Consider the following 27865-nt stretch of genomic DNA (forward strand, 5'->3'; position numbering starts at 1 on the left):
TTGTTTGATCCTCACTCTTTTAATTCAAGCTGGAGAACCTTGATAACAGCATAAAACTAGGAAATTTCCAAAACTGCTTTTCCCTGAATGACTTTCAGATTAGCTCCAAAAGCGAATAAGACGTCCTTGATTAGTAAGAGATAATCAGTTATTTTCAAATGTTCCAATGTCAATAAATTACAAGAAAATACATTTGGATTTAGTTCACGCAGCTGTTGTCTTGATATGCAGCTGTACCGTCGTAACCTCCACCGGGTAGTAACGCGTGAAAGCCGCCACAAGGTGGTGAAAATTAGCCAAACTGTGTGGAAAAAGCCATTTAAAGAAGAAAAGATGAACTTTTAACTACCGTCTAGTTTTAGTCCAACATGTGTGGCACTGGGACCCCAGAGCAAGTAAGACTTTTCTACAAAACCAAAGACCTCATTCATCAAACTGTGTGGTCCTCGTTGGAAAAAGCACCAAACAATGAGGTCCACCAGAGGAGCTACTACCCTGAGGGCCCCGCTGTCACCACCACTTCACTCCCCACATCTTTTAGACTTGTCTTTTAACCTTAGGTGTGTTTCAGGTTTTTCATTTAGACGAAAGCCGCACGGTTAAACATAAATCAGCTGCTAGCATGGAAAACTCCTCCAAACCAGTAGTTTCTGACAGTCTAAAATGAATTACTGGTAATTAGGGATGGGCGGTATGGAGTAAAAAATTTATCACGATAATTTCTGGCATTTCTCCCGATAACGATAAAAATGACGATAAAAAAATACCAATTCAACTCCACCTTTGTAACTATAAATCTATCACCACATTCAGTCTTTGGAGCCCCCAAAACACTGCTCTAAAAGAATACTGAATGCTACTAAACGTCATCAATGGGAATTTATCTTTCTTTCTTTCTTTCTTTCTTTCTTTCTTTCTTTCTTTCTTTCTTTCTTTCTTTCTTTCTTTCTTTCTTTCTTTCTTTCAGGCTCGTATCTTTCTTTCTTTCTTTCTTTCTTTCTTTCTTTCAGGCTCGTATCTTTCTTTCTTTCTTTCAGGCTTTTTTCTTTCTTTCTTTCTTTCTTTCTTTCTTTCTTTCTTTCTTTCTTTCTTTCTTTCTTTCTTTCAGGCTTTTTTCTTTCTTTCTGTCTTTCTTTCTTTCTTTCTTTCTTTCAGGCTTGTTTCTTCCTTTCTTTCTTTCAGGCTTGTTTCTTTCTTTCTTTCTTTCTTTCTTTCTTTCTTTCTGGCTCATTTCTTCCTTCCTTCCTTCCTTCCTTCCTTCCTTCCTTCCTTCCTTCCTTCCTTCCTTCCTTCCTTCCTTCCTTCCTTCCTTCCTTCCTTCCTTCCTTCCTTCCTTCCTTCCTTCACATATGTTGTGCGTTGATTTAACGCAGAACCATAAATCAGCTTTTCACAAAAACGTCATAAACGGGAGATGACAAATTCTTACCGTGGGGAATTTTTTTGACGGTTTATCGTGAACGGTAAAATATCACCCATTCCTACTGGTAATCTGGTGTTTTCTTCTTTCATATGGCGTATGTGTGTGACTGTATAAGAAGAACTGGATAAACTCCTGTGAAGTCGCTCATAGGTTTTCTGAGGAGTTCTTTTGAAGCTTTTTCCCCCTTGTGCTGCGAGGCAGCGTGTTGCCAAGGTGTGGACAGAGCAGGCCTGGACAGCCAGCTGGACCAACCCCACCGTGTTTCAGTCACAGTTTGCTACTTTAGCTTGGCTGGCTTACCTTGTGCTAGCCTAAGATGCTAACTAAATACTGCTTTAGAGTCACTCTGGTCAAATCTGTCCAAAGACCTGAATTTCGATTGCTGTTACTAAAACAACTTATTAAAAGCAGCTGAAACGAGGACCGGCAAAAAGCTTTGTTGGGAGGGACTCCGTTGGGTGTTGGGTTGCCACCTTTCAGAAATAGAAATAAGGGACGCCCCGATTTCAGCAGCGCAGGAGCCAAAAAAAAGCCCCAAAACTTCTAAACTGAATAAAAATGTGTTTATTTTATATGAAAAAACAAAATGCTTTGATTTAAAGTTTAAAGTGCTTTAATAGCATTGAACTTGCATGACTGTACAGACAACCATACTAGTAACTGATATAGCCTCCTATGCTACGTATGTCCACATCAGCCAAGATGTAATATAGCCTACAGTTGAAGAATATGGTGTAAAAGTTAATTTATTTCAATAATTCAACTAGAATATGGTGTAAAAGTTAATTTATTTCAATAATTCAACTAGAATATGGTGTAAAAGTTAATTTATTTCAATAATTCAACTAGAATATGGTGTAAAAGTTAATTTATTTCAATAATTCAACTAGAATATGGTGTAAAAGTTAATTTATTTCAATAATTCAACTAGAATATGGTGTAAAAGTTAACTTATTTCAATAATTCAACTAGAATATGGTGTAAAAGTTAACTTATTTCAATAATTCAACTAGAATATGGTGTAAAAGTTAACTTATTTCAATAACTCAACTAGAATATGGTGTAAAAGTTAATTTATTTCAATAATTCAACTAGAATATGGTGTAAAAGTTAACTTATTTCAATAATTCAACTAGAATTTGGTGTAAAAGTTAACTTATTTCAATAATTCAACTAGAATTTGGTGTAAAAGTTAACTTATTTCAATAATTCAACTAAAATATGGTGTAAAAGTTAATGAAAATACGGTACAAATCGTGTCCCGTATTAGTTCAATACGGGACGCAACATTTTTTTTTTACAAAGGACAATTCCGTATTTTACGGGACGGGTGGCAACCCTATTCATATGGCGTATGTGTGTGACTAAGCCTAAGATGCTAACTAAATACTGCTTTAGAGTCACTCTGGTCAAATCTGTCCAAAGACCTGAATTTCGAATGCTGTTACTAAAACAACTTATTAAAAGCAGCTGAAACGAGGACCAGTAAAAAGCTTTGTTGGGACTCCGTTGGGTGTTGTGGCCAACCACCACCCCCACCAGCAGCGTTGCAGGTTGATTGACTGCAGGTGTCAGCAGACTGACACTTGGAACGATCCTGGGACGATCCACGATGGCTCTTTCAGGTGATCTGTGGAGCTGCAGAGCTACTGGTGAACATTTACAGCGGGACCTCCCGTTTAAAATTATATATGAGGACAATCTAACTATAGAGACCAAAACCTTTTTGTTTACCAGGCTGTAAATGTGATTATTTCTGCTTTAAAGCAGGGCATTTTAAAACAGGGATTAATGGAAATGGACTCACTTCTGGAGCCAGTTCCCAGGAGCCAGTTGATGAACGGCAAATGTTCTTAGTTTCATGTTTGCTTCAACCCGGAAGTCTGAATGTTGGCGATGGATATTTGCATTATCGTTTCCAAATGTCTGTGCTTTTCTAAATCAAAACTCCTTCCAACAGATTACGAACTGAAATAAAAGACAGACATGTTTCCTAAATCTCTGTTTTTTAGGGTTTAAATGCCAGATAGTCTTGATTCTAGGAAGTAAAAAAGCAAAACAAAAATTACTCACTTTGAATGATAAATGCTTTGGTGCGGCTGTATCTGTACATTTAAAGAATAAACACAGACCCTGAATAAGCAGGACACATAAGCACGTGTTAACCCTGAGGGTAAACACTAACTACAAGCAAACACGTTTTACTGCATCCATTCTGGATTTTCTTGAAGGCTTTGTTGCTTACAACATGACATCTGTTTGTGTGCTTGTTTATGCACAATATGTGAATGCAAGGGCAGCGCAGGTCATTGAACGGTATGTTTTATGTCAATAACGTATCGGGAGGCCGCGGGATTACATGACCTTGCCTGCCACATGCGCTGTCATTCTCCGTCGCACACGCTCACAATCAAACACAAAGCCCCATGAAATCCTGAGAGTCTTTTCGAGGCTCTTGCATCAGCCATGAAGGGCTCAGAGGAAAGAAGAAAGAAGACAAGATGAAATGATTGTCAGAAAGAGGAGAATGAGAAAAGAAGACAGAATGACAAAATTAAAGATTTTAAAGTGAATTGTAAAAAAAGACAGAAGGAAAATATAGAAACTGTGTTTGGTAGCCCCTCAGGTTCCACATCCCGTTAATCAAATGCACTTGAGTAACTGATCTCACCTCGTAACAATTCTGCAGCACGGTGGTGGAGGGATGATGATTTGGGCTTGTTTTTGCAGCCACAGGATATATTCATCCAGAACAAGATAGACAGATAAAACAAAGACAAAACAGGAGACCGAGTTGAATTTAGGAGGTGGATTGATAAATGAGGGGCTCCTTCAGGACTAAGGGACTGCGTTTCCCTGCATGAGTGATTCTGCCTCTGTGTGCGTCTCAGGACACGCCGAGTTGTGCCATTGGTGCTCTCTCCCAGTTACCCCACTGGCCTCCGCTCACCTTACTCCCATCTCAGCCATGGTTCAGCACGGTTGACACTTGACACTGATTCCTGCCAGGAACTGTCGCATCTGGTCTCTTCCACGCGAAGTATCAGAACAGTATCAGTCCACCTTAAAGCACCTCTCTGTGGCTTTAAGAACTTGGAAAGATGTGTTTTGTTTATGTTTTTGTCAGCACAGTCTATACCCTTGTACTGCACGTGTGTATTTATGTATTTTGTACATCTCAGCATATGTGATCTGTCCTGTACTTGTGGGTGTCTTCGCCTCTGTTTTAGCGTGTGTGTGTGTGTGTGTGTGTGGGCTCAAATTGCTATTACTTGCTCTGTGTGACTTTGTGTGTGTGTGTGCGCATGTGAGTGTGTGTGTGTGTGTGTTTGTGCACGAACCATGAGCCTCAGTGAGATCCGGCAAGCATGACGGAGAATGACAGCTTGATTTATGGCAAGGCTATAAGCAGAATGACTACTGCTACAGAGGGTGTGTGTGTGTGTGTGTGCGTGTGTGAGTGTGTGAGAGGGAGAAAGAGAGAGAGAAACAGCAAGGGGAGAGAAGGAAAAGGGAGAACGGAAAGGGAAGATGGTGGGGAGAAAGAGGTGGAGATGGAGATGACAAGGGGGAAAAGGATGCAATGAGGAGAGAGATAAGCTGAGCAACAGAGCTAAAAAGGCATTGTGGGACAAGAGTGGGGAGGAGTGATGGGGACAGCGTGATGGAGAGGGAAAAGCTCACCAGAGACAGAAAAAGGGTCAGAAGGAGACTGATTGGAAGGACCAAGACGCTCATTTGCATATTGACTGATACACAGGCTGCTAATGGCATGAAAAAGTGTTTTTGGGGGCAAGCACCAATAGATCCTGAATGTTATACACAAGAACTTTCATACGCACCATGGAAGATGGATTCCCCCCCCCAAACATGATGAAGTACAGTTTTTAACTCACGTGAATGATAAGTTCTCTCTGAATATGAACATGTACAGCATCTCACCGGCATCACCTGAAGAGGAGAGTTACGTTCACAGGCAGCAGGAGAACATATACTTTTGTTTTAGGTCTGTATGGTCTTTTTTAACTAAGAACATTTTTTACAGAGTTGGTGTAATAAGGCTAAGTATCTGAAAACAACTGTAAATTGAATAACTGGATTGGTACTAAACACCCAACAAATAAATCCTTAATCTGGAGTCATTTCATGTATCATACTTTATTTTTTATTTTTTTTAATTACAAAAAAGAGAAACTCTATGACCCATTTCTACGGGAATAGGAGAACGGAACCACTCATCAAAGATATATGAATATATTAAGACTGGCCTATTTGTATGTTTGCAGAGTGGATGTTTGTGCTGTAAAAAGCCCACTTGTGTGCTGCACTTCCATCTGCTGCAGCCACTTTCATTGATTACGGTAGAAGCATAGCGTTGCAGCAGCTGCTCGCCGAACGGGCTGCGTGCATTTGTTCAATGAAGCTCGGGGCGTCGGTTTCAAGTGACTGCTGGAAAAATGAGCGTTGCCAAGAGATTGGTCCCGTATTGAAAAGATAAAGTCACAGCATTACTATTGCACTGAGTTAGGTCAGTTAATTACAAAAGTCATTATAATGTACTGATATAACCCACTCAGACCGGCTGTAATATACAGTATGTGTGCTTTTACCTTTCAAGCATGGAGCAATGCACATATCACCACATTTATTGTGTTGCATATATTTCATATATGCCTGAAAAGCGCTATATAAATAAAGTTTGATGATGAAGATGATGACGTCATCTTCAAGAACTATTATAGTACTTTAAAATATTGATTTGCATATTGGCAGTTTGTTTAAAATAAAAACAGAATCACTCACTTTGTAGATTATTTCATCTAATCTTTCTAGTTACTTCAGTAGATAAGAAATAAAAGGTTTTAACATGGAGCTTCAAGTTTTCCATAAAAAATCCTCAGCTCGGCTTCAGCTCTGAAAGGGTTTCCTAAGTTCTGTGGATCTTTACTTTTTCAATTTACTTTAAAAGCTCTCGTCCCTCCATTTTAGGGCTCCCAACATTATAAGACCTACCTGTTCCATCCATAGTTACATAGTACTTGGCGACAGCAGGAAGCAACGGCATGCTCCACACCAACCAGACTGAGGGTGGGAACGGCCGGCCGTCGCCTCTACCAGTTGAATTTGGTGAGTTAGCAGAAACACAGGGAAAAGACGGAGAGAAAGACAGAGTAAGGCAGCAGTGCTGTGCTTGTGTGTTGCTGGCTGGACCCGTAACCGCAAATCAGAAGCATGCAGCGGCAGCGCCGCAGACATCTTCAGAGGGGGAAAAGCAGAAACTACACACAAAGCTAGTGATATGCAACAATACATTCAAATATGTGAAGAGTGGGAGGAGAGGGGAGTTAAAGGGATTGTTGCATCGTGGGACCCCCATCCCCCACCTTTCCCAGCATTCTGGCCCTATAGCAGCATAAATGTAATGCTCAAGGTCATCTGAGCCAGCACTAATTATATACTTGGGAAAAAAAGAAAGAAAATGATATAATAGGCAACATTACAGACTAATAAAACCAGATAGAAAGACTTGCTTTTTGTCCTCCGTTGATTTACGCCCTCAAGACACAAGTAATGCAATCCTTGAGGTTCTAGGAATCTAGATCTCTGCTTGATCTTTACTATCTTGTATAAAAGAGTGAGACAATGATAGAAGAAATCAAAAGGGACAACGTTGACCGTTTTCATGACAAAGAATGGAGGCGAAGAAGAGAAGAGTTTGACAAATATGAGCGACAGAGGTAGATGGAGAGAGAGGGAGAACTGTCTTTGATCTATGCCTTGGTGGGAGCAGGTCTTGGCATCCAGCCAGAAAACCCCACAGTGTGCACACACACACACACACACACACACACACACACACACACACACACACACACACACACACACACACACACACACACACACACACACACACACACACACACACACACACACACACACACACACACACACATATATAGTTAGGGCTCCAAGGCTTTGTTGATTATTTCTGCTGGGAGGATCAAAGACGCTGCACCCCCAGCCTCTACATCCATCCATCCATCCATCTGTCCAGAGCCTCATCAGGCAGACCAGCCATCCCTCTATCCAACAGAAAAGCATATCCAATAATACCAATCAAAAGATTGTTTTGCACTAACCACTTCGAACGGACAGTGGAACATTTTAATGTGATTAATGTTCGCTTCATGACATGATTGTCACAATATTTTTATGAACATACCAGGGCGGTCCATGGCACAAAACCCAAGGAGGGGCATCTCCCCGAGCAGAGATGTCCCAGTGAAAGGGCAAGTTCAAATCCCACTTCTAACAAATCTTTTTACTCCTGATTTAATTCCACTTTTTTGATGAAACTGCAGTTGCCTGAGCTGGTAAATGAATTTTAATCTCTATTGCATCTGCCAGGACTGCTGCAAAGGCTTTGAAGGTGGCAAAGGGAAAATCTTGGCAATATTCAGTTTTCATAAATTCACAAAAGCGGTGTTCAGATTGATCTTACCTAGTAAAACCTAATCATTTTTATCAAAAGGCCACTAGATTTGCAGGGTTTCCTAAATTGAATATTAGCCTTTTTCCCACTGAGGTTTTACCATATCGCTGCAACAAGAAAAGACCAAACAGAAGAGGCCCAGCACGACATCAGAGCGCCATTACATACAGCACGCTGGCGTAATAGGGTCTTCTGATTGACAGGGGCGTTGTGGGGATGCTGGCTCTTCCTTGCACACAGATTTAGCCTCTGTTTTACCTTTGTTAGTCCTGTTACCTGCTTGGTGAAACAGAAACAAAACTGTCCCGCTTTTGTTGTAGCGGGAAAACTAAATCCACGGACTGTTAATTCAGTCCGTGGATTTAATGTCAAACATAATTCATAACATTTCAGAAGAAAGCCTGTATCTTTGTTCAAACTGCACATAGTACGTCTTCAATGAGTCTAACATTTATCCATGGCTTAAAAAACTTTAAACTTTAAAAACCTTAAAATATTTTGTGCTTCCTCAACCGTCCACTACAGACCACTACATCTATGTTGATCCCTACGTTAAGATGTTCAACTTTTCATCATTTTAGCAGTCTGGTTAAAAAAAAAGATTTTGGTCTGAATTGCTAGATTTCTCATCCATTACAACTGTATGGGGATGGATGTCTTTGTATCACACCAGTTAAAAGAAACTATTCTATGTATAATTGAGAGCATGGTGGTTTGATGGGTAGCTGGCGGTCACAGTTTTGTTATTTAGTTCCTGTTTTATTTTGAAACCCGAGTCTTTGTTTCCGTTATGTCTTGACTTCCCTTGTTCCCATCTGCCCTGATCGTCTGCACCTTTGTTCTGTCAGTACGTTTACATGCACTAACAGTGGAATTGTTGCATTAATTCGACCGATATCAAAGTTTTAAAAACCATGTATACACCTTAGCCAGGCCAAACTGAAGCTCTTGAGATCGAGCTTTTAGTGCCAGATAATGCGTCCTAATCCGAGTTATTCCGGCATGTATACTCAACCCACGCTTAGCCGAGGTACTGACTGCCCCTTCTGGAAGTGACGAGCCGTGGGAGCTGGAATAATAACAGTCACGGCATCACAGCAACACGGTAACAGAAGAAGAAGGAGACTTTGCTGCATCTTACCTGCAACATGATCAGGCTTAGTATGTACATATTTACAGAGCTGCAGCATCGTTAGTTTGTTGTTGTCCTCCTTTGTGCTTGTTTACTAATTGTACCGGAACAACGCCAGCCCGAGAGTGCGTGTGGCGCCAACTAGCATCTCAGAGTCGAATGCACCTCACTCAATAACCGATTGTCTTCTTGCGCATGTATACTTGGATTTCTCTGAAACTCCAGTTTAATCCTTAGCTAGGTTGTTGCCAATAGCTTGATTTAGATGTGCATCTAACGTTACTTTGTGTATATCTTGTCTTGTCTTTCCCTTGCTCCCTGCTGGTCCGTACTGTTTTGTTCCTCCATGTGTCAGGTCTGGTTTTTGGATTTTGTAATGTTCATGTTCTGTTTTTTTGCAATCCTGCTCAGCAGCACTTTTAGTTTTGTTTTACTTTATAAATCAGTGTTTTTGGAACTCCTGCCCCCTGGTCTCCTGCATCTGGGTCCTATGAACTCCGTGGCACTGACATAGCCAATGGCTAGCTGTCATCACGTTTGATGTTTAGTGCTTAGCATGTATTGACTACAACAAACAGCTTCTGAGCAGTGAATAAATACCTAACAGAGTAGAGTCTATCATACTCTAAAGAGAATATTATTTGTTGGGCTGTTAATTTGCTAACAAACCTTGATGACGATGAAGCTTAGCTCAACAGCAGGGAGCTTGTGCTAATCAAATGCCGGCTGATGGCAGCAGTCATTCCTGATGGCTATCTGTGAATAATAAGGTGGGCATGTCCCAGGCCTGTTGGTCCTGCTTATTAGTGACAAGGTGCTGTGCAGTATTAGGACCAGAGGTGTCAAAAGTATTCACATTCATTACTCAGGTAGAAGTATAGATACTAGAGTTTAAAAATACTCCTGTAGAAGTTGAAGTATCAACTCAAGTTTTTTACTCAAGTAAAAGTATAAAATAACTGGTTTCAAAACTACTTAAAGTATAAAAGTAAAAGTAATCTAAGGGGGAAAAAAGCCATTAAGGACAAAAGCCATTGAAAATGAATGCATCTTAGTATAATGCAAATATATTAAAGAACCATATATGTGTACTATTGAGCATTAACATGTGTTTCAGAGAGCAGGAGATATGATGACTAGTTGCCTATAAGTATTGTAATGGTGCAAAAAGTCAAAGTTCAGAGGCATGTTATCATTTATCCTAACCTTTATTGGAATGTACATCCAAGTTTAGTTGCAGGAATCTGAGGGAACGGATGTAAGAACAAAACTGGACAAGAACATCTGAAACAACCACAACCAAATTCACTCTATCCGGACGGAGCAATTTAACTGGATAGTTTTTTTTTAAAGGCCGAAATGAAATAGAGTAACGAGGCTGTTTTTAAAATGCAAGGAGTAAAAAGTGCAGATAATTGCGTGAAAATGTAAGGAGTAAAAGTAAAAAGTCATCTGAAAAATAATTACTCCAGTGAAGTATAGATAACCAAAATGTCTACTTAAGTAAGGTAACGAAGTATTTGTACTTAGTTACTTGACACCTCTGATTAGGACAACCTATGGGTGATGTCTCAGGGGCTTGTCCAGTTCTTGCACATGGCCGAACCCCCTCTTCAGGGCCTCCCTGAACTACCTGACCCAAGGCAGGGATGTGGAGAAGTTTGTGGAAGTTCATGAAAATTGTGGGTGGAGGACCATTGGTGGTCATGGAGACACACCAACTGCCGAGGTAAAACTACCTCCGACCCCTGCTGATGGAAGCCCACCTCTCATTTCTAAACAGATTTAAGGACAGAGGTGGAATATGTTATAACGAATTAGAGTGGAACACTAAAACTTTGTATTCACCAGCAATAAATGACGTTGAACAGAAGCGTCATCTATAATCTCCTGAGCAGGCTGAGAATCTAGTTGGTAGTGTGCGTATGTGTGTGTATCAAGTAGGTAAGAGGAGGAAATTTTAATGTTGAATAGGGCTCAGAGGAACGTCAACAGCTGCCAGCATCAAGGTCAGGACTCTTGTGCATGTGTTTGCACGAGAGACAATCCGGAGACACATCTTCAGCTGTTGCTCAGACTGTAAAGTGTTGTTATAGCTCACTCAGTCCTATCTGCGTGTCTTTCTTTGTGCGTTCTGCTTTCTTTTTCGGGAACCATGTCAAAACCATTGTTTCACGAAACCGGCAAAAATTTCACAGCCCCTGTCCCTCTTGAATTTTCACTTTGTTCGTGTTATTCTAGAAATTAGTCGTGGTGCTGAAATTTTCCTTTTGTGTTTTCTCCCCATGTCTGCAGTAATCACACCAGTCAGCTCCACGCCGAACCAGCTGCTCATGAATTCTCTCTCTGTGAGCTGTGGAGCCCGAAGGTCTAACCCTCGGTTGAACTCCCATAACTCTGTGTGTGTGTGTGTGTGTGTGTGTGTGTGTGTGTGTGTGTGTGTGTGTGTGTGTGTGTGTGTGTGTGTGTGTGTGTGTGTGTGTGTGTGTGTGTGTGTGTGTGTGTGTGTGTGTGTGTGTGTATGTGTGTGTGTGTCAGGACTGTGAACTCTCACCTATGACCTTCAGTGTATACCTGCTCCATCTATCTATCTATCTATCTATCTATCTATCTATCTATCTATCTATCTATCTATCTATCTATCTATCTATCTATCTATCTATCTATCTATCTATCTATCTATCTATCTATCTATCTATCTATCTATCTATCTATCTATCTATCTATCTATCTATCTATCTATCTATCTATCTATCTATCTATCTTTTTTCGTCCCTGGTCTGTTTTGTCTCCGAGGCTCCAGTGCCTCAGGCCGGATGTAAGGGTCATTAAAAGTTGTGTGTGTGTGCAGTACATTCTGAAATTGAGGGCATTGGCCCTTCCTCCCCTGTCTAAAAAGGAAATACCAAATTACTGCGGGCCTCTCTCTTTCTCTCTCACTCTCTCATCATTCTTTCATATGATTTTGAGTGCATGTTTTGCAGACACATCAAGGGAATCCCTGTGTTATTGTTGTTATTATATTCTTGCCAGTCTTGATCAATCACTGAGTCCTGAGATCTGTTTTTGTTCTTAAAGTCTCAACTGAAATAAGGTTTTAGCTAGATCTGAATCAATGTTTTCTTGCGCTCTCAGGAGGTGGGGAACATCTTCCCACAAACTCACTTTGAATCAGTTTTTCTTTAAACAATAAACTACACTGCTTTCTCTCCCGCTATGCCTCAGTCGCAGTCAGTTTTTTCTGTTTTTTCTGTCCTTCAAGTCTCCTCTCGGGGATGCTGAGCACCCAGCCCGGCTAGCTCAGTCGGTAGAGCATGAGACTCTTAATCTCAGGGTCGTGGGTTCGAGCCCCACGTTGGGCGGACATGTTTTGTGTGACGTTTCTTATTGACACGTGGTTGTAGTCTGAAGGAAAAAAACAGGGTTAATAAGTCAAAACAAAGAGGTCATTTTTCGAAACTGCATCCTACCCGTACAGTACAGTTTCCAGTGTGTGCTTGGGTTAGAGGAGAAAAACACTAACCATCAGCCTCATTTCTGTGGCAGAGAGGACAGTCCTCTTAGTGTGGTTAAACGTTTAATATTAATGTTGTGTGATGAAAATATTTTAAGAACCTTCATTTTATTTATTTTAATATCATAGCCCTGGTATGTGTACAGAAGACTATAAAAACAAACGCTTTCATGCTGTGGAGCAGTTGAATAAGAGAATCATGAGTTATCATATTATATGTTTCCCAAAGTTCTCAATCTTATTTACTTGTTAAAAGGTGTATTTTAATGGACGTAATAACTGGTTTATAATAATATCAGTAGTTTTGAAGTGAAGTTGAACAGAGCTGTCTGTAGTGGGTAGTTTATGGTCTGTCAGCAGTTGGAGGGATTTGCAAATTTCTTAAAAACCCTTTGATGATTTTTTTTTTTTTTTGTAAAATTTTACAACAACCACAAAAAAGACAGGGGGAGTATCAGATTATTATCAAATTGTGTATTACATCTTCTAACCCAGTAAAGGATCAAAACTCACATCAGAAACTTTCTTTAATAAAGTTTAACAGTAACTGTTCCTGATGAAATTCCCATAATGTCTTACTTGGACTGGTGTTCCCCCACGATGACCTCACAGACCAGCAGTAACAAAGCCTTAGTATAAAAACAACAAATGTGAAGTGCAGGTTTTATTGCAGTTTTTTTCTCGCTCTTTTATTATTTATTTTATGATCACTACACGGAATATCAGAATAATGGCAGTTTGACCAAGACTTGTAAAAGAAAAAAGAGGAATGGTAGAAAAAAGAGGGCTAAAAGTAAAGAAAAGTTGATAAAAACAAGAGCCCGTGGATAAGGGAAAAGAAAATGTGCTTGTGTGCGTGTGATTAAGGTGTTTGTGTGTGTGCTGGATGGATGCCATGGCGCCTGCCAGCCAGCCAGGCTGAGATGGAGGGCCCCTGCTGGGGGTGGAGGGTTCAGGCGAGCCCCCTGCCTCCACCGGCTTACTGGAGCATGCTGGGAAGCAGAGAGGGAGGGGAAGGGGTGATATGGAGGGAGTGACAGAGAAAGAGAGAAAGAGAGAGAGAGAGGGAGAAGGAAAAGAGAGAAAAGCAGCAGAAGCAGACAAACAGCCATGAGCTGCAGAGGAGGAGGAGTAGGTGGAGGAGGATATGTGATGTTGATGCAGAAAGAGAGGTGGAGAAGGTAAACCTGGAGCTGGAATGTGAGAGGAATGCAGGAATGGAGGAGTTTTCCTCCGGCTGGAGACAGAAAAGGTGGGAGGCTGATGGATCCTGGAGACATGAGACTCTACAAAACACTCCTCTAATTTATTCCCTCCTTCCTTCACATTCACTTCTGCTCTGTAGCAAATAGGAGCCCAGATGTGTTCGGTGACTTTAAACACCCGCTCAGATCTGGTACAGATAATAACATGGTCATTTTCTTCTTCTCTTTTGTCATTTACTCACATCAACTGCCCCAAATGTAAATCCAATCAGTAAAAATGTGGCTTTTTTATTTTCTTCATTCCATGACTAGTCAGTGCACCATTAACGCCGTTTTATGATTGATTTTCTTGTTGTATTTTTCGCCTCAAACAGTTAATTTTAATCACGAACCCAGTGATTCATGCTAAATCTATCAGTCTTCGAGGCTTTGCTTAATTTAGCTGCAATGATCAAAAGCAGAAACGAGCCATTTGTTGAATTATGTCACATACACAATTTTATTTCTTATATTTAGTGAGAAAAAAAGAAAAGAAGAAGCAAGCTTTCTTAAAAAGAAGCAGTTGTGCAAATGAGGTTAAGCTTCTCTGGTGCGTAGCTACCTGCCGAGACAGACAGACCTTTTTCTGGGGATGTGTTCGTGTGTGCATTGTGTGCCTTCTGTTGAATGCCTCGTTCCCTTAAAAGACCCACTTTTAAAATATGGATAGCACTGTCGCAAAGACACAGGAAGACGTGTGCGTCTGTGTGTGTCGTTTCCTCGTATAATTCACGCTGAAGGGCTATGAATCTGTTTGCATGGTCACATTGGAGGGTATTTGTCTCCCTTTTGGGACTAAATGACAAGCCCCGTTGTTATAAATCCTTCTGTTTTTAAGCGAGGATGTGTTTTGAGGTTAGGATGAGGTTAGGGTTGAGGTTAAGGTTAAATCTGCAGGAAATTGGAAACAACTCTGCGTTTATACGTGTGTCTGTTTCCCATTTTATCATAAGATCAGCTGTAGTTGATAAATCTCTGTTTAAAAATATCAGAGGAAAACACTTTTTAACATTTTTTTAAGGAAATACCTTCACTTTTGAAAGAAAGAAATAATATTGCCCAATAGTTATAATTTTTTAACCTTTCCTTTTTCATTTCTGCTTTCCTCTTGCTCTTTTCTGCTCACGTACTGGCATCACTCAGCAGCGGTGTTGCCAAAGTTTCTAAAAACAGCAGGACATCTCTGTTTCTTCCCCTTTTCTCTCTCTCTGGGAGATTTGGGCGACGTTCTCTTATTTGTCCTGTTTTATCTGTTCATGTAGCCGTTTTGGCACGCGTGCGCAGGGGAGGAAAAAAGGCAAAACAAAAGCCCTCGTTTCACACCTCCAATCAGCTCTAGTCTTCACTGCAATTCTTTAATGGAGAAAAGGAAGGAAGAGGGGGGGGGGGCGGAGAGGCGGGAGAGGATGGAATATGAAGGATGAAGAAGAAAAAAGGACGAGGTTTTAAGCAGCAGGATTAGAGAGGATCTTAATGAGAGATGTGGGAAAGCAGGGAGGTGGTGGAGAGGTGAGGGGGAGGTGGAAAGTGTCACGCATGTGAGGAAAGGAGGTGGGGGAGGCGGTGGGGGGTCACGGAGGTAAAGTAGCGCTGTCTGTGCTGACAGGACGGCGTTAACACAAAAATCAAAAGGCCTGTGATGTGTGTTTAAGTCCACTTAGTCTCAGCTGTAGCTGAAATGTCAGCGGCGCAGTGAGACAGACGCGCAGCCACGGTGTTAACACCATCGTCTCCATAATACATCACAGCTCCCTGCGCCCTTTGGTCACACTTCATTTGATCTGTTTCAGGTGGAGTGAGGACACGTGAATGAAGAGGGAACACTCCAAACCCCCGGTACACATAAAGTAAGTATTTTGTTGTCTGCATCCAGCCTCGGACTCCCCCGCCTCCACTTTTGGCTAACCATTTTTAAATATTTTAGATAAAACTTTCAAAACACAAGATTAGTGTGGTCACATGAGGTGAACTCACGATAAAGCTATGACTGTCCATCCTCTAGAACAGTTTCAGAGCGTCCAAGACGGGATAGAAAGTCATCAATCAGCATTTCATTTCATCAAACCAACAAAACAAACATAACAATATGTAATCAGGTCTTTAACCTCTGCTGAACTACGATCTGTGACTTTTACGCTGTGTCAGTGTTTGTGAAAAACTAACTCGACCCCTAATGCTTCAGTAACATTTAAGATGTCCTGATTGAATCCTGTTGTCCTAGTTTTAAGTAGTGAATGAGGAGTGCTTCAACGGAGATATTTACAAGAAATGTGGGAGATCCGAGTGAAGGAGATTTTCCCAGGCAGGAAGGGAGCCGTGGGGGAATTTTTCAATGTTGCCTTTGTCCTTGTAACTCAGCCTCGTCCTGCCTGACTCTACGCCCAGTGACTTCTGCACGCCTTTACACTTCCATAAACTTTCTTCTGGTTAAACCAGAGTCAGTTCTGCCACCGGTCTCCTTCCAAACTTCACATCTGGGCGCCAGATCTGTATCCAGTTGTCACAACTCAGCCGTTATCAGCAAGTTCTCCTCCTCTCTGTTGTGCTTCTGAATCTCGCATTTTTCGGAAGGTATCAAATAAAATATTGATAGATTTTCTTCGGCAAGACAATTCCCTGTTGATGTAGCCAAACAACAAGGAAAGCCTAAAATCTGAAGTACACTCAAGTACACAGCGACGGAAGTGACTTCTGGTATAGTGTGTGTGTGTGTGTGTGTGTGTGTGTGTGGGTGTGGGTGTATGTGGATATGTATGGGTGATCAAACCGGTGTATTTGTCAGAAAGACCCTGGAGAGATATCTTTTGTGACAAAGCCAGAAAGAAAGAGGAGGAAGGAAAGACTTGATGTAACATTAATTCATGGCTTACACAGTTCATAAAACATTTATACCACAGTGAAGAACTCTGAAACATAAGTTGGAATAAAAAAGATAGCAAAGAAGCAGGCACTGGCTTGAAAGTAGTGACTTTGTCTCTTTTTATATTCCTCCATTGCATCTTTTTCCTCTCATCACTTTTCTTTTCAGAATGTTCTCCTTTGCTCGCTGCTCTTCTTCACCTTTTTTCCTCCCTCACTGCCTCCCCTGCCATCCATCTCTCAGCTACTCTTCCACTGACTGCCTCCCCCTCTTTCCCTCCTGCTCGCCACACACATACACACTGGCATGCTGACACTTAAACTAAATGCACTCACACACACACACATACACACACTATTCCCTTACTCCCTCCTCTCACCACCCAGATAGAAACGAGGACAGATACAGGCCGCAAAACTTACACTTAGACATTTTTACACACACACACACACACACACACACACACACACACACACACACACACACACACACACACACACACACACACACACACACACACACACACACACAACAACCCCACACCCCCCACCCCACTCATACAGGGTACTTTCAGCACTTTCTTCTTTACCATACTCAGCAAGATCAGATGTCAAGTCAACTGACACAACACATGCAGAGGCTGTATTTTTCTTGTCACCACGCTCTGTTTCCTCCTCCCTCTTATAGAATATGTGCATTTTCAAATCCACACATGCACACCAGTTCTATTTTCATATATATATATATATATATATATATATATATATATATATATATATATATATATATATATATATATATATATATATATATAAAATATATTTGGGGGAAAGTGAGGTAATCAAGCGAAGAAGAAAGACGTGAGCATGAAAAAGAAAACTCCAGGGGTGTAAAAGAAAGAAGTTCAAAAAGAGATGAGTAAGGAGGGCATGAACAGAAGATTCAGTACAGAATAATCCTCAAGTTAAGCGTGTAAGCAAAGAGTGTCTAACAGAGCATGCATGTAAGACATAAACACACACTCACACACACACACACACACACACAGGGACTGAAACATGAATAAATGATTTTCATGCACTTGCAAAAAAAACATAAAAAAGACCCCCCCCACACATACACTCGGCGGATGCCGGCAGTCATCAGCACGCATACATGCGCTCACAATTGAATTACATGCAGCTTTTAGTGCAGGCAGCGTATATCAACCTGAACATGCACGCAGAACGACACGTTTGTAACCTGCTTCACGAGGCCAGATGGTTCGACACTTTACTCATTCACAAAAAATATTTCTGGAAAAATTTACAAAATCATCTCAAAAAGAGTTTGGCCTCCATTATTCCACACTCACAAATGTATCACTATTGTATCACACTGGCGTATGTTAATGTTTATCACCAGCAGCAGAAGACCGATGAGCAGTGGTGTGCACAACAAGGCTGCAAGGAGAAACTCCCTGCCCTCCAAAACAAAACAAAAAAAGACTCTGCTGCCAGTCTGCAGTTTACTAAAGCTCTCATGGTCAGGACAGAAGAATCAATGTTTTTAGCTGATAAGCAAGAAAAAAAAGTACGTTTTTGGTTAAAATAAGATGCTTTCTATTTGTAGAAATGAAAAATGTCAAACTTACCCCATGTATACACCATGGTTTGGTGGTAGTATCATGGTTTGGGCCTGTTCGGCTGCAGCTGGGACACTGCATCTCAAATCTTAATTATTAATTACTTTTTTTTGTAAGTTGAAATATTTTTCATCCATCCATTTTTCTTATGCTTATCCGTGGGGGCAGCAGTCTCAACAGAGATGCCCAGACTTCCTTCACCTCAGACACTTCCTCCAGCTCTTCCGAGGGGAGTCCGAGGCGTTCCCAGGCCAGCCGAGAGACATAGTCTCTCCAGCGTGTCCTGGGTCTTCCCCGGGGTCTCTTCCCGGTGGGACATGCCTGGAACACCTCCCTAGGGAGGCGTCCAGGAGGATCCGGTACAGATGCCCAAGCCACCTCAGCTGACTCCTCTCAATGTGAAGGAGCAGCGGCTCGACTCCGAGCTCCTCCCGGGTGACCGAACTCCTCACCCTATCTCTAAGGGAGCGTCCAGCCACCCTGCGGAGGAAACTCATCTCGGCCGCTTGTATCCGCGATGTTGTTGAGGCAGGACTTCTCCACCCACCCGGGGAAGGCACGCCACCCTTTCCCGGTGGAGAACCTTGGCCTGGAGGTGCTGATTCTCATAAAAATTATGAACAGGACCGGTGACAAAGGCCAGCCCTGCTGGAGTCCAACATGCACTGGGAAATATTTTTCTTTTTCAGAAAAATTCCTCTTTTTTTGTCCTCTTTTCATTCACGACCCTTTTATGAGAACAGGTAAAAAATGTTTTATTCCAACTTTATGGGAAACCGTGTAGTTTAATAATTTTACTCTGAAAATCCAAGGACAAATCTTTAAACTCCTCATTTTCACTTCTTGCGTGCATTAATCAGCATTCTGGGATATATAACAATGGTTGTTTTGGTTTTTTTGGTCTCTGTGTCCCGACAGAGTCTCTCCGACTGACGTATCCCATGAGCATAGCGTTTCAGACGTAGAAGATGGATGAATGTGGTAGCGTTTGGATTTAATTTGTGGGGCGTTTTTTTGAGTGTTTTTCCCATGGCCTATGGGGAGAAATAATATGATGAAAAAAAAAATAAAGATAATGTTTTGGAATAGCGACGTGAATATCTAAACGATTGTAATCCAGTAGAAATGTTGTGGAAGGACAATTTTATAAGCTGTAATACATATGGGAGATTGTGTCCTGCTTCTTAGCATTACTTTGCTTTTCATTTATTTTTGCCTCTACAGTCGCAGCATGGCCCTCACCCAGTGGTAGCAGCATAAGTGTCTTGCTCAAGGGCACAGTGGCAAAAAAGTAGGCGACGGATTGGAGAGTGTGATTCATTCATTCGTTCAGCAACCTCCCAGTGGAAATCGCACAGCTTTCACCTTTAGGCAACCACTGCCCCTGATATATATTTAAGTGCTGGCTGCCTTCTGCTAAGCACACGCATACACAAAACGCACAAGGCAACATGGCCACAGAGCATGTGTACAAGCCAAATTTGGCTCCGTACTCATGTCTGCCATACGGTTGATTCTTCCCTGCTGTGTAAACCCTGCAGGCCAAACACACAGGCCTCGCCTGTGTGTGTGTGTGTGTGTGTGTGTGTGTGTGTGTGTGTCTATGAATGTAGAAAAGAGAGAGAAAATGAAACAGAAGTCAATCTCACTATGAGAAAAGGCAAAGGTTTATTTTATCAGGATTCACGGTTTAGTCCGCGCTCTTGAAATGTTAATGTACGACGTTCTTGTGGTTTTAATTCACATGTGTCATGTAGTGAAATATCAGTTACCGCAGTTGTTTCTAATGAAAGTGTGGCACCAACAAAACTCTGTGTAACTCTTCAACACAATGACAAGAGTAAAAAGTACAATTTTACATTTATGCAAATGCTCCACAGCATGGACTGCCTCATCACCTAGCAACAAATCCTGCATGAAGAAATCCTGGTTTGAAGTTACTTTCAGGCTATTTTCTGCATGAAGATTGTTGACCCTTCACATGTACTGTACAGCAGGAGGCCGTACGTGTGGGACATGTTCTCCCTCCTGGAAGTACTCCAGAGTGGCGTTTCAGTTGAGAAGACACACAACCATGTCTGGTTGAAGTCTGATCCTCTAGAGACATACATTTGCATGCTCATACACAGTTCCTTTCTAAAAATAAAAAAAAAACACCCATGAACATAATAAAAGTCTCTTTTGGGGTCGGTTTGGTTTCTCCCAAAATCTGGTTAGATTTTTAGCCACCAAAAGGACTTGTTTAGGGTAAAAATTCACCCTTTCACGACTTCGCACATCCTGCCAGTCAGCATGTTACGAGTTAGGAGTGAGAGCAGGCTATTTCAGTTCTCAAACATCAAGATGACACGTGTCTGTGCTTTGCAGAAATATTAACCGCCAGCATTTTATTTCCAGCAACGGGGATGATTTTTGACACGGAAGGTGAAAAGTGTTGTGATAATAGCGTTGAGTAGGTGGCTGAGTCTGAAAACACACGTTTTCCTCGCAAATTGCACCGTTGAATTACAATGTAATGTCATTTTCAGACCCTAGAAGAGGCTTCTCCATAGCAGGAGCTGCTCAAACATCATATGACGCCGAAGAGAAAAGTAAAGAAACAAACTGCTTCAGCAAATATTCATTCTCAGTCTCAGTTTTCAGCACGTAAGTGTTTTTATTAACTCATATTCATGGTGATGTAGTCAGGAAGGTGCATTTAATCAAGAGGAATTTTATCAGTGGGGTTATAAAAGGCAATCAAATAAATATTTCTTACTTGAAATAAACTACTTGCATAAAACCACTAGTTTTATTGCAACTGTAATGAAACAGAATGAACAGCTTAATCTTTTCAGTGATAAACCAGTTTGCTGGAATAAATCCTGAAAATATGAAATCATAGAGTTTTCAGAGTTAAACAGAATTTTAAACCTGAGATCAAACCTACAAAACCCCAGAGCTCAGTGAACATCCAGAAGCGCACCCTGCAAAATATCAGGGGCTTCCGCCGGCTTAGTGCAAAAATCGTCTGGGGGGACCAGGTTGCTCCACACGCTGGGAAGATGAAGTAAGCTGTTTTTACTGTATGATATTTTCAGTTTAGAGAAAAAAAAATGTTTGTTTACATGCAAAGCAGCATTGCTTTAAAGTTGCCTCTGGCTTAAGGCATCAGATAGCTCAGTTTGTTGAGCAGGCGCCTCATATACGGAGGCTGTAGTCCTGGTGCAGCTGGCCCGGGTTTAAGGCCTGGCCTGTGGCCCTCTGCAGCAGCACACCCCCACCCTCCTGCCCCAATTTCCTGTCTGGCGACTTTTGATCAAGGCCACTAGAGCCCAACATCTTAAATGTTAAAAAAAAAAAACGTATCTGGCTCAGTGTGAGCACAAGAGGTGCGAAGACCTTGGCAGGTTAAGAACAAACTCTTCTAAAATCTCATTTGCACATGTAAACGATGGCCTAAAGCAGGAAAACAACGGCACGCAGGAAAGTGTTCATTTAATATGAACGCAAATAGGTAAAAGCCGAGAAGGATGTTAAGATGCAAAAAACGAGGACGAGAGTGAAAAGAGAACGAGGGTGGACAGACAAACACACAGCAGTCTGTGAACCTGCATAGACAAGCTCAGTCAAGCTGCTTTTGTGAGAGAGAGGCAGAGAAAGCAGGATGTTTTGACAGCTCGGAGCCATTGCAGCAGCAGAAGGCAGTGTGTGTCTGTCTCTGTGGGGGCAGGTGTTTGTGTAGCCGCACACATGCTGTATATTTGAGCATGCGTTTCTGCGTGTACACACAAAACTAAACGGGGGAGACAGATTGTAACATTTATTCTGATTTATAGACAAAGAGGGGGTGAAAAGAGACGAGGCTGAGATAGAGCCTGGGATGGAGCATACACAAAAAAATTAAAAATCTCTGTGTGGTATATGTGAAGTTGAGTTTGTATTTTGATAAGGAAGGTGGCTGCCACCAGAGCCCATCATGCATCACTCTGGTCATGACGGGTGAAATCTTCTCATTAGACGGCTTTGACAAGCAGTATCCCCATTATTTTATGTGCTTTTCTCCTCTACTTGTCCTCACTGTAAATACAGACAAAACAAGCACATTTGTTCTGCCTTTTCCTTTTTTTCTTTTTTAATCAGCTTTAGCCCACTTCACCTTCACACACCACCTCACAGTCACACTGGGAGCTGCCCTGAACAAACACACTCTTCTTCAGCTTCCGCTCAACAGCCCAGCAGCAATTGGAGTTGAGATATTTTGCTTAAGGGCACCTTGACTGACTTTTCTTTTCTTTCTTTTTCCTCCTCCTTGTGTTTGAAGGAGGGTTACCGCTTCACCTCACCTGAACTTTCCCAGCGAGGCTGAGTATCGCCACTGTTAACCCTCCAGTCCCAAACGCGCTGCCTTCAGTCGCTCTTCGCTGCAGCAGCAGTTTCACTGTCATTGTGTTTGAGTAATGAAGAAACTCCCAAAAAAACACTAGAATATCACACAACAAACAGCTTTTCACAAACATGGAGAACGGTTGAAGGAAGCATAGACAAAGACTGACTTATTTGCAAGCAATTAACATATCAGTCACCGATATGTAGCTTTTCAGTCTTAAAATGTTATATACTGAATGCTTCATTCATTTTAACCTTGCATTGTATCCAGTTGTCTGTCACTTTCCCTCCTCTATTCACAGAATTATTGCTTTATTTTTCAGTCACACAGCAACATTTTTCTATGCCACACAAATCATTTTATGATCCAGGCTTAATATGACTATGTGTTAAGTTGCTAATCCCAACCACCAAGCTAATGTCCACCATGACTCCTCATCATTCCATCAAATTTGAATAAGATCATAAGTTATGATGAAAAATACCAGAATAATCGCTTTCTGTTTGACTGTTGACTCAAGATTACAGAACTATATTTTAGCAAAACTGAATTAGCCACGTAGAGGCTCGTAATGTGACTCACTTCAACATTCGCTAATGCTACTTGTGGCTTTTTAATGACAATGAATGACATGACATGAACACAGCGTATCCAAATATATCATGAATAAAACTGAAAACTGTAAAAAAGGTGCTACGAAGAAGAAGATCAGAAACTGGAAGATGTGTCAGTTATTTTCATGGCCGCTATGTTGCTGCATGTTCAATGGTCTTTTTAAATTGAAGGAGGCGAAGTTGACGCAGTTGGTCGCAATCCCAGTTCTGCTTTTACCAGAGACACAGCTGAGCAAGCGATCCTCATTACAGATGTTAGTTCAACAGTGATATCTGAAACGAGGCTCTGGCTCTGGCCTGTTGCCCTGGTTGCAACCACGATTCCAGCTTTGACTGGAGACACAGCTGAAGTCCTAGGTGGAGTAGACAGTCCTCGTTTCAGATGTTATCTCAGCAGTGACATCGAGGATGAAATGGTGACTTTGATAAGAATTAAAGAAAGTTGGTATTAGCATCATAATTTAGCATGAGCTAAGTAAAACTAAAATGTGACGCTTGTCGTAACTGAGCCAAAGTGGTGTTTTCCAACCAACCACCTTGGCTGTATGATCTCCACCCCCATGCAAGGGAAAAGGGATTAGTGAGTTGTCCAAGCCGCCATCTAAGATGAGACAACAGAGATCCAGAAATACATCTCCAATGATGATCTGCTGAAGTGAACATCTCAGGTAGCAGCGGAGGAGGAAGAATAGATGGAGCAGGAACCATCATGGAAAGAGAAGCCCGTGCACAGCATGTATCAACGGCAGACTGAAGAAGTTACTGACATTAAGAAATCCTACCAGTGGCTGTAGAAGGCTGTTCTGAATGACGGCATGGAGGCATTAATCATAGCAGCACAAGAACAGGCCTTGAGCAGAAGAGCGACAAAGACTGGGTCTACCACAGCAGACCCCAGCTGTAGGCCGGGAAACAAGCCAGCGCATAATAGTGGAGCGTAAGATTCTGGCAGGTAAAGCATCCAAGCAACGCCACAGCCAAGTAGCGGGCATAACGAGCAGGAACATCCTCACTAAGCATGTGTCCCATAGTCAAGGTGGGAGACACCTCCAAGAGTGGCACAAACTCCAGAAGAAAGCAGTTGTGACACGTCGGTAGACGTAGTAATCCCAAGTGACGGCAACATCGGAAAGAAGGGACGTGTGAAGGCAGAGCATGACCAGGGTTGAAGTAAGCGATGGAAAACCTGTGAAAGGTGAAGACAGCTGTGGTGTTGTTGGTAATTGGACCACTCAGAGCTGTGACCCCCAGGCTGGGAGAGCGGCTCCAGCAGATCCTGGGGACAACATCAAAGTCTCTGTCTACAAATATGCAGGCCCAGGAACAAATACTGGGATGAGCCCTGAAGCTCCCAGGCCTCGAGTAGAAGACCATGGAAGAGGGAACCGACAGCAAGGTAGGAGTTTCTGTGTAAAAGCGTTTAACTGCAGCCTCATCAAGGCTTCATACATAATAACCACAAGCATATATAATACCAAATATAGCATTTTAAGGAAAACAACACTGACAGTGTCTCTGGCATGTGGTTGTTGGTCCTCCCGCCACACAACACACACTCAGACAGGATGAGTTCGCTGTTTGACAAGGATGCATATCCATATGCGTGTCAGAGAGGAGACGGTTGGCCTTTTTAAGAAGCGAAAAGATTGGAGGGTTCTTTTTTGTATGTGTGTGTGTGTGTGTGTGTGTGTGTGTGTGTGTGTGTGTGTGTGTGTGTGTGTGTGTGTGTGTATGTGACCGTGTATGTGCGTGTGTGCATCGTTGCATGTGTGTTAACAATGTACCTTCATGTCCCCTGTGCCAAGGCCTGGCTAAATCAAGTGAACCATGCTGTGTGTGTGTGTGTGTGTGTGTGTGTGTGTGTGTGTGTGTGTGTGTGTGTGTGTGTGTGTGTGTGTGTGTGTGTGTGTGTGTGTGTGTGTGTGTGTGTGTCAGAGTGTGTGTGTGTGTGTGTCAGAGTGTGTGCTAAGCCAGATCAATATGAACTAATCAATAGGAGAAGACAGTTAGAAGGACCTTGGGGATGACAGATACACACCTGATGTACACACACACACGCAGAGTCCTTCTTTGTATTCCACGCTTAGTTTCTCTCTTTATCTTCCCTCACTGCAGCTCCCGTGTCTTATTCTCACTTTATTTCTCTGTTTGTTTGTCTTAAAAACCTTTTTTCTTGCAAAACCTCACTGATTATTTCTCCCTGTTTGTTTTCTCACTTCATTATTTCCCACTCTCATTTTTTTTTTTACTTGTTTGCTTCTTTCTTTGGACATAAAGTTTATTATCTTTACAGACACAGTGAACCTCATGAACATGTGAGCGCTGGTTACATGCAGGACTTAGTTTTTGCCTTTTGCCTTAGTTTTTTGGTTTAGGTCCACTGGCCTGTGCTTTGTCAGCTAATGTACAGTAACATCTTGCGTTTACTACGCCCTACATGCTTGTAATCTTTGCCAAAATGACTTGGAACTTTCTTAAAGTTGAGATGATTTTCATGTTTTTCCTCTGTGAGATTTCCAGGTCATTTCAAGCTTTTAGGAGGAAAAAAAAAATAATACTGTAGACCCTTTCTCTGCTGCCATATACATAATCTTCCACATCTGCCCGTAATATGGTACTTATGCAAACAGGTCTGCACACATATTATCCGTCCAAAATCTGATGTGAATAAAGCTCTTCTCAAACCCAGAACGGGCAGGCTGGTTATCTGCAGGCACACCACACTCCGGGTCTGAGGCACTTTCAGTTAAATTCACTCGACATGCAAATTGGCTGTAATTCACTTACTGGGTGATAAGAGGGCCTTTCTGTCTCAATAATGTCTTTTTACTCTGAATATAAAATAACTGTTTGATGGAGATTTTCTTATGGTTTAAATGTCCTTTTCTTGGGTTAACTGGGTCCAACAGAACCCTTTTACTCAATAAAATGCCGTTCAGGCTTGGTCCCAGTCTAAGTACAGGGATAATCTGTACGGTCCGGATCGTTTTTAGTGTTTTACCATATAATTTGTATGCCCCCCCGTTTTGGCTTTAATTATGCATGCATAGATGCATATGCAGCCCGTCTCTGAAGAGCGGAGTGCTCCCTCTCCTCCGTGGATGGAGCCGCTCGCATGGACACATCCAACTGAAAGCACTACAGGCTTATTGGACTGGACTGCTGCTGATTAGTGCATTGTTTCCTGCATTCAGTAAAACCTGTATGTGTCAGATTACAGTTTGACCAATGTTTTCCTGTAGTCAAAGTGTCCCAAGGTGTAATGATGTTAAATTAAAAACAGGGGATAATTTCCCTCCATGATTGTACATTATAAACATCAACATCATTTGTTTTCTTAAATGCAAGGTCTTGTTCTTTTCTTTTTGTGGTGACGCCTGTAAAACACCACAGATTCAAGCTTCCACCTGCTTTTTCTTTCACCCTCTATTTCGCCCTCTGAAGACTTCTGCATCTATCTAAAAAAAATAGATCTTGTTAACACGGTGAAATCTGCTCTGACGCTCAGTGTTTCCTGTCAAACATGTGTTAAACTCCCACTCGACTGTTGCTGAAGTTTTCTGGGTTTTTTTCTTTTTTTTGTTTCTCCTTCTTTATTTCTACCCATTTCCACCTTGTTTGAGAAGAGCATGACAAATTCTGAGCAAAATAAAGACAGAGAGAAAAAGTTTCTCTTTATTGATTCTTGAATGACAAGCTGAGTTGACAGGAAGGCACAGAGAGTCGAGAGAGAGAGAGGCGCACGCGGAAACCTGCACGCACATGCATTATGCACAACCACTTTCTGCACGGGAACACAAGCGCACACATGCCCACCCCACCTCCCACGCTACCAAATTGTCTCACCTGATAAATTACAATGTGTGCGTGCCTGTTAGTTTTTGACTTCGCAGGTTTCTGTCACATTTCTGTCAGGGTTGCACGTGGTTTCACATTAGGACAAAAAAAAAAAGCTAAAAAGAACCCTCGTGTTATTCTCCGCTCTCTCTCTCTCTCTCTGTCTTCACATTCCTGTCGTTTTCCGCTGGGTACTGTCAGAGGAAGCAGGAATAGGGAGCAGAAGTCAGCATTGCATGCTGCATAATTCTCATTCTCCTAGTTGTAATTGCCCAGGCTATTATAAAAGATTCAGCAGCCACATCCACAGATTTATTGTAAATGATGCAGAGTCTTATGGCTGCAAATTAAAGATTTAGTGTTTTGTTTTTCTCATCCCGGTGTGTTATATCTAACATTTTAGGTGAATACAATGGCTAATGATCAGTATGCAAAGTGTAATTAACATGGCATTGGAGAACACAGATATCGGAAAGACACTCTAATGATCGTGCCAAGACGGAATACTGCTCAGTCTCTGGATCAACCTCTGGAGAATGATATATTACCTGTAATGAAAGCAGATAGACAGAGGCTAGATAGAACATGTAATCTAATGAGCAGGGAGCCTGCAGCAGTAAACAACCTGATAACAGTATTTGATAAACTACAGTAATAATCAGCAGAGCATCCTCAGACTCTAACAGGTCCAATTCTGAAAAGGCATTGTTGGAATAATTATACCATGACCAGTGACTGATTACGTCAATCATTTG

At 41.8% G+C, this 27865-nt stretch overlaps 1 protein-coding gene and 1 non-coding gene across 2 annotated transcripts in view; both read left to right on the forward strand.

Moving 5' to 3' along the window:
* wnt5b (wingless-type MMTV integration site family, member 5b) overlaps positions 1–27865 on the forward strand; it is a 92363-nt gene that overhangs the window by 16792 nt on the left and 47706 nt on the right. Inside the window, exon 2 of the mRNA XM_061715166.1 lies at positions 15597–15653. The gene's annotated coding sequence lies outside the window, so the exon portion shown is untranslated. The remainder of the gene's footprint in view (positions 1–15596; positions 15654–27865) is intronic.
* On the forward strand, positions 12338–12410 carry trnak-cuu (transfer RNA lysine (anticodon CUU)). Its single transcript has one exon. It is a non-coding gene; the product is annotated as a tRNA-Lys (tRNA).

Source organism: Cololabis saira, chromosome 23 (assembly GCF_033807715.1).
Source record: "Cololabis saira isolate AMF1-May2022 chromosome 23, fColSai1.1, whole genome shotgun sequence".
NCBI classification, from domain to species: domain Eukaryota; kingdom Metazoa; phylum Chordata; class Actinopteri; order Beloniformes; family Belonidae; genus Cololabis; species Cololabis saira.